The following is a 6,261-nucleotide window of genomic DNA, read 5'->3' on the forward strand; positions in this document are numbered from 1 at the left end:
ATGTTAATTCATGCTGTCAACCTTAGGATCAAAGTGCATAGCATCCAAATATAAACAGCTGAGGTGACTTTCAAAGTAATGTTGGATCCCTTACTTTATTAATAATCCCACTATACCCAGTAAGTTCATTTCATAGGTCCTATCATGAATTAATCATTTGGTAGCAGGTGTTAATGAAAACTTTTTCTGTTACATCCATTGCTGGCAATGAACATCCCCAAACCACCAAGGAAGTCATTGTTATTGCACAATACATGAGGACCTAGAACTTTTCCAAAAGCTTAAAAAATAAAAATAAAAAAATTGAACTATATTTGACATTTCCTGTCACTTGCATTAATACTGTATGACTAGTAAAAGCATGTCAGTTGCCTGGACTGAACCAGTGATCATGTGCTGAGAAAGCACATGAGTAAAAATGCAGTATAAGGAAATAGTCTTCATTGCCTTAAGATCACTTACAGTCAAAGTTTAAAGTTCAAAGACTGTATGATCAAAGTGCTCATTTTCTCAGTAGGACTATCTTCTGCTAGGAGAACAATAATAATGGCATCAACAAGTATCATCATGATGCCACCATTTTGCTTTCTTTGGATTCTTGCACATGTTCAAACATAAAAAGAATTATCTGGTGGTTGTCTCTTTTCTTTGCAGCTGGAAAGCATGCTAATAATGCTCAAACTGGACTGAGGGTGCTGATGACCAGCCTTCTGTTGGAATGGATAAACAGATATGACCATTGCTCTAGGCATCAGAATGAACAGGAATATTTTCACCAGTAAACATGACCTGAGGAGAGTCAAAAGGATATTGATTAGTAAACTTAAATAGAAGCTAAAATTTTCCCCTTCATATAAGGAACATGGTCCACCTTCCATATCTACAATCCACAGTGTAATTGAATTTTGAACACTCTTTTCACTTAAAGTCATCCCAGGAGGTAGATCATTTTGCAAACCCAACAGTTCTTTCTGTAGTTTTTTCTGCATGGATTCCATGATTGAACCATCACCCAGAGACTGGCAAGGCCAGAGACCCCCAATCTATTTTTGAACATTTTCCTTACACCAGAAAGAATGAGATAAGAATAAAAAATAAAAGTAGAAAAGAACACCCAAATCATACCCTCATCCCACCCTAATTTTCATTCAGCCTTTGCACCCATTTTTCCACTCCTCCATCCATACACTGGATAATGGGGTTGTGGTATACAAGATTTTCATAATCACACTGTCTCCCCTTGTAAGCTACATTGCTATAGACTTGTCTTCAAGAGTCAAGGCCACTGGTTTGGAGCTTGATAGTTTCAGGTATTTACTTCTAGCAATTCCAATACATTAAAACCTAAAGAGGGTTATCTATATAATGCATAAGAATGTCCACCAGAGTGACCTCTCAACTCCATTTGAAACCAACCACTGAAGCTTCATGTTGTTTCATCTTGCATCCCCTTTTGGTCAATATGGTGTTCTCAATCCCAAGCTGCTGGGCTCTGACTCATGCCTGGGTGTCATATCCTGCATTACCAGGGAGATTTACAACCCTGGGACTTAGAGGGCAGAGCAGTGAGTTCACCTGCTGTGGTGGCTTAGTTAGAGAGAGAGAGCCACATCTGAGCAATAAAGTGACACCCAGGGAGATCTTTAGGCACTATTATAAGCAGGTTTAGCCTCTCCTTTGTGGTAACAAGCTTCATAAGGGCAGGCCCAAAGATAGAGGGATCCCCATACCAAGCCATCAGTCCTCAATGTTTGTGAGAACATTAGCAACAATGCAGGTGAGGGAGTCCATGTCCATATTTTCCCCCAGCTCCTCAGGGGTACCCTACATATATATTTTTATTCTCCACCCAAATTACTTTGGGATGTGCTGCTATTTCACTTTAACCTATACAAACCTACCATATCTCATTTCCTATTCAAAGTTCCATGTAATTGTGGTGTTTTAACAAACTGACTGTAGAAGTTATTTAGTTTAGAAAATATAGATCTTGCACCAAATAAATGTCACTTCCCTTGGTCTCACATGGAAGTTGAAGTTTTAACACACAGTCAGTTTGTCTGAAGTATTTTTAAGACAAAATCCTTTTGTTCCTGATTGTGTTGCAAAATTCTAGAAATTGTAAAATTGGAACTAATTAAATAATGAAAAGAAAATAAGAATGGAAAAGAGTGTGACAAAATATGAACATTAGTTTTTCTTTGTAAATTATCAATGTTATATAGTAATGGTATAAAGTAGATTATATTTACTGAGCTCCTATGTTGTGTCAGACAAGATTCAAAGGAACATAGGTATATAATGAATATAGTTTTTCTGCACAAAAGAAATCTTAGGTAGGTTCTTGCAATATCTAAAGTTTAATCTGTTAAAGCTATCCTGTTGCTTGTGCAGGCAAAGACTTAGGAATCATCCTGGCATATTCTCTAGTCACACACCTCACAATGAGTCTGTCAGCAGATCATATTTAGAATGTGACTATTTCTCAACACCTTCTTTGCTACCACCCTGGCCCATAGAACTATCAACTCAGTCTTTAAATTATTGCTGAATCCTTCTGCATTTTCTCCCTGTTTAATGCCTAATCCTTATTGATTCTAATGTCAATGTAGGGGCCAGGGTGGTACTCTTAAAATGTAAATTGTATCATGTCACTTTCTTCATAAAAACATAGACAATGTCTCATCACATTAACAGTAAAAATCAAAGCCTTCAGATTCAATATGATCTTGCACTACTTACTTTTATGAACTCATCCTTTATCATTGTGTCTGTTATTCTCACTTACCATAGGGATTATTATATGCATGTTTAAGTTATAGTCTGCTTAATATGACATACTACAACCACATAACTTTTCAATTATCTCTTTAAATAGTTTTTCTGATCCATTCCCTCTCTATTCTCATTGTTGAACTCTAACTGCATGTGTATTAAAATCGTTGACATAGTTTCACAACTCTGGATATTTTTTCCCACTGTTTTTTTTTTCTTTAATTTTCTGTTTGGTTAATTCATATTGGCTAATCTTCAGTTTCACCTATTCTTTACTCCACTGTTTTGACTCTACTGATGAATCTGTTGATAGAAGTCTTGTTTCTGATATTTGGTAGTGTGTGTGTATGTTTTAAATATTTACTTCTACCATTTCATTGGTACCTTATGGTACCCCTTAGCCTGCAACCAATCCTTCTCATGAAAAATTGGTAGACTAGAAGAATTTGAGAATGAATGCAAACCCCTTGATCTAGGGTTTCTCTAGTTTTTTAAAACTGACACTCAAGCCAACACCTCACTTTAACAGTTCTTTATGATTTAGCTGATTTTTTAAATTCAATTTTATTGATATATCACATACCATGCAATCATACAAAACATACATTCAATTGTTCACAGTACCATTGTATAGTTGAGTTCATCACCAAAATTAATTTTTGAACATTTTCATTACCACACACAAAAATAAAAATAAAAATTAAAGTGAAAAAGAACAATTAAAGTAAAAAAGAACACTGAGTGTTTTTTGTCCCCCCTTCCATTTTTCTACTCATCCATCCATACGCTGGACAATGGGGAATGTGGTCCACATGATTCTCCCAATCACATTGTCACCCCTCATAAGCTACATTTTTATACAATTGTCTTCAAGATTCAAGGGTTCTGGGTTGTAGTTTGATAGTTTCAGGTATTTACTGCTCGCTGCTCCAATTCATTAGAACCTAAAAAGGGTTGTCTATATTGTGCATAAGAGTGCCCACCAGAGTGACCTATTAGCTCCTTTTGGAATCTCTCTGCCACTGAAACTTATTTCATTCCCTTTCACATCCTTCTTTTGGTGAAGAAGATGCTCTCCATCCCATGATAGCTGATTTCCAATGTTCTCCTTCTTCTTCACCCTCTTCCTCCATTTCCTTTTCCTCATTTTCTTCTTATCCTTCTCCACTTCTTCCTTCTTCTACATCTACCTTTCATTCACTTCTACTTCTATTTTTTCTCCTCCCTCTCCTTCCCTTTCTCCTCCTCTTCCTCCTCCTCTTCCACCTTTTTGTACTTTTACTTCTATTTTTGTCTTCAGTTTTTGATCACCCAGGAAAATACCCAGCAATTCTACATATGTCAACAAACTGGGTGTTTTCTCAAATCTATCGTAAACCAATTCTTCCCTATTTCTTATAAAATATTTCTTTCTCTCATTTATACCATTGACTTAATAAAGACCTTCACTTCTTCATAATATATGATTAAGAGGCCTAAAAATAAGTGGGTAAAGGGAAAAGACCACTTTGTTCTTGCATTCTGTATACTGCATTGCTTACAAGCAGGGACTTTTGTCAGGAAACTAAGCTTTGATTGCTGGTGTCACTTACATGAGTGATGTGGTCTTGAGAACATTACTTAAAGTTTACATACATCTGTTTTCTCAACTGAGTTGTTATGAAGATACAAACAGTGTATATGAAACATTTATAGATCATCCAGTAACTGATAAGCCACATAGAAGTGCCAACTATTGACTCATTACTTGACTCACAACTCATTAAAATATTTTTTTTCTGAGAAAACTATGCATTGCAGGAACTATATTTTTTCCTGAGGATACAATTGTGTAGAAAGACAAAATCCTGCTTTTATTCAAGTTACAGTGTCAGTGTAGTGGTATATCTAGATAGAAATTAAACTTCCATATCAAAAAGCACTAAATGATTTCTGTGTTAAATGATAAAAAAAGTGGTCTAATATGAGTATGGGAATCAAATAATTCTTTCTTTATGGGAAGGTAGTTGAGTGGAGAAAAGAAGAATGAAAAGTTAGTAATTTGGGAATTAAATATACCATTTTTCCATATTTTCCTGATGAATAGAAAATCATGGGAAATGGTTTACTGTCACCATTTGGCTTCTACTTTAGTAGGAGAAAAAGCAGGAAAGTGAAATTTTCATGCAGATTAAGTTGATATCAATTTGTCAAATTTGTGGACTGAATTATTGGTCAAATATTGATTGGTATAAGTGACTGCATCCTTGGAACATGTGCTAACCTCTTCCTTTCTCAAAGATAGATTACTTTTTGTTAATTTTAAAGTGTAACTACATTGATAAACCAGGGTTCAACCATGATCACAACTTTTCCTTAATAATTTGAACACCTGATTTGAATATTAGAAGCCATAAAATGATCCCAGAAGACTGTAAATGTTTTAATTTTTGTATGGGATATATATTTTGAAATAATTTTGAAGTAGTCTATTTCTTTATTCCAGAAAAATCTCCTAAAAAGATCATAATCATGAAAGTAAATATTAAGATATATGGTTTCAAATAACTTATTTTTAAAACATAATATGATATACAGATTATAGTCAGTGTTTTATTTTTTCCAAGAGGAATTTTGAATCTAGATTTAATTCATGCCACTATCAAGTGGATTTTTTCCAAAAAGATGAGTTCCATTTGCATAACTGATTAGAAACTGAGGACCTGGAAATTATTGGATTGGATTGCAAATTCAGAAATAAGAATTAACTCTCTGATATCCTTGTTTTCATGGGATTGTAATGGCAGACTCATAGTACAAGCATTCCTGCTGGGAAAAGACTGAATTTTGTTGAAAAAAGTAAATTTCTACTTGTAATGTCCCTTCCAATAAACAAATCTTAGAACAAAAATAAGCAAAGCAGAACATATAAGGAAGAAGCAGGCACAAACTGAGGTAGTATGAGACTATTTCTCAGGGCTTTACTCATTGGATGTAAAGTTTGAGGAATGGTGACAAATTGACAAACACAAGTTCATTTCCTAAATATAGGGGATAAAAGCAAAGCTGCAAAATGAGCAAGAATGTGAATCAAAGGAAGTCACAAAGTTAGACTTCCTAACATTTCAGGTCTTTGTCCATCTGTGTATATTAACCAGTTTTAATTATTCATCAAACTATATTTTGTTTCTCCTGAGCCTTTCTAAATAAGTATTATCATCTCATTTCAATATAATTTTGGAAGTTTCAGAATAGATGTAATAAATCTTTGTAATTGGATGGTGGGAAGGAAATAAGGGGATAAACATTTATTGTGCTGAGCCAAAGCATGCAAAAGACATGTCCAGAGCCTAGATGGATCTGTGAGTTTAGGAAATACTTCACTGGTGTTAGGTCCAGAGCCATTCAAGAATTCACACAAAGCAGCAAGTCATGGTTTAAGCAGAGAGTTTAAGGTTTATTGAGGAAGAAAGCAGAAGAAAGCAGGTGGGAGCTATCAGAAAAGAA

At 34.8% G+C, this 6,261-nt stretch overlaps 1 pseudogene; it reads right to left on the minus strand.

Annotated features, from left to right (window-relative positions):
- Nucleotides 1-552: 552 nt before the first annotated feature.
- On the minus strand, nt 553-1,028 carry LOC119530838 (annotated as a pseudogene).
- Between the last annotated feature and the right edge of the window lie 5,233 nt (nt 1,029-6,261).

Source organism: Choloepus didactylus, chromosome 4, assembly GCF_015220235.1.
Source record: "Choloepus didactylus isolate mChoDid1 chromosome 4, mChoDid1.pri, whole genome shotgun sequence".
Lineage (NCBI taxonomy): Eukaryota > Metazoa > Chordata > Mammalia > Pilosa > Megalonychidae > Choloepus > Choloepus didactylus.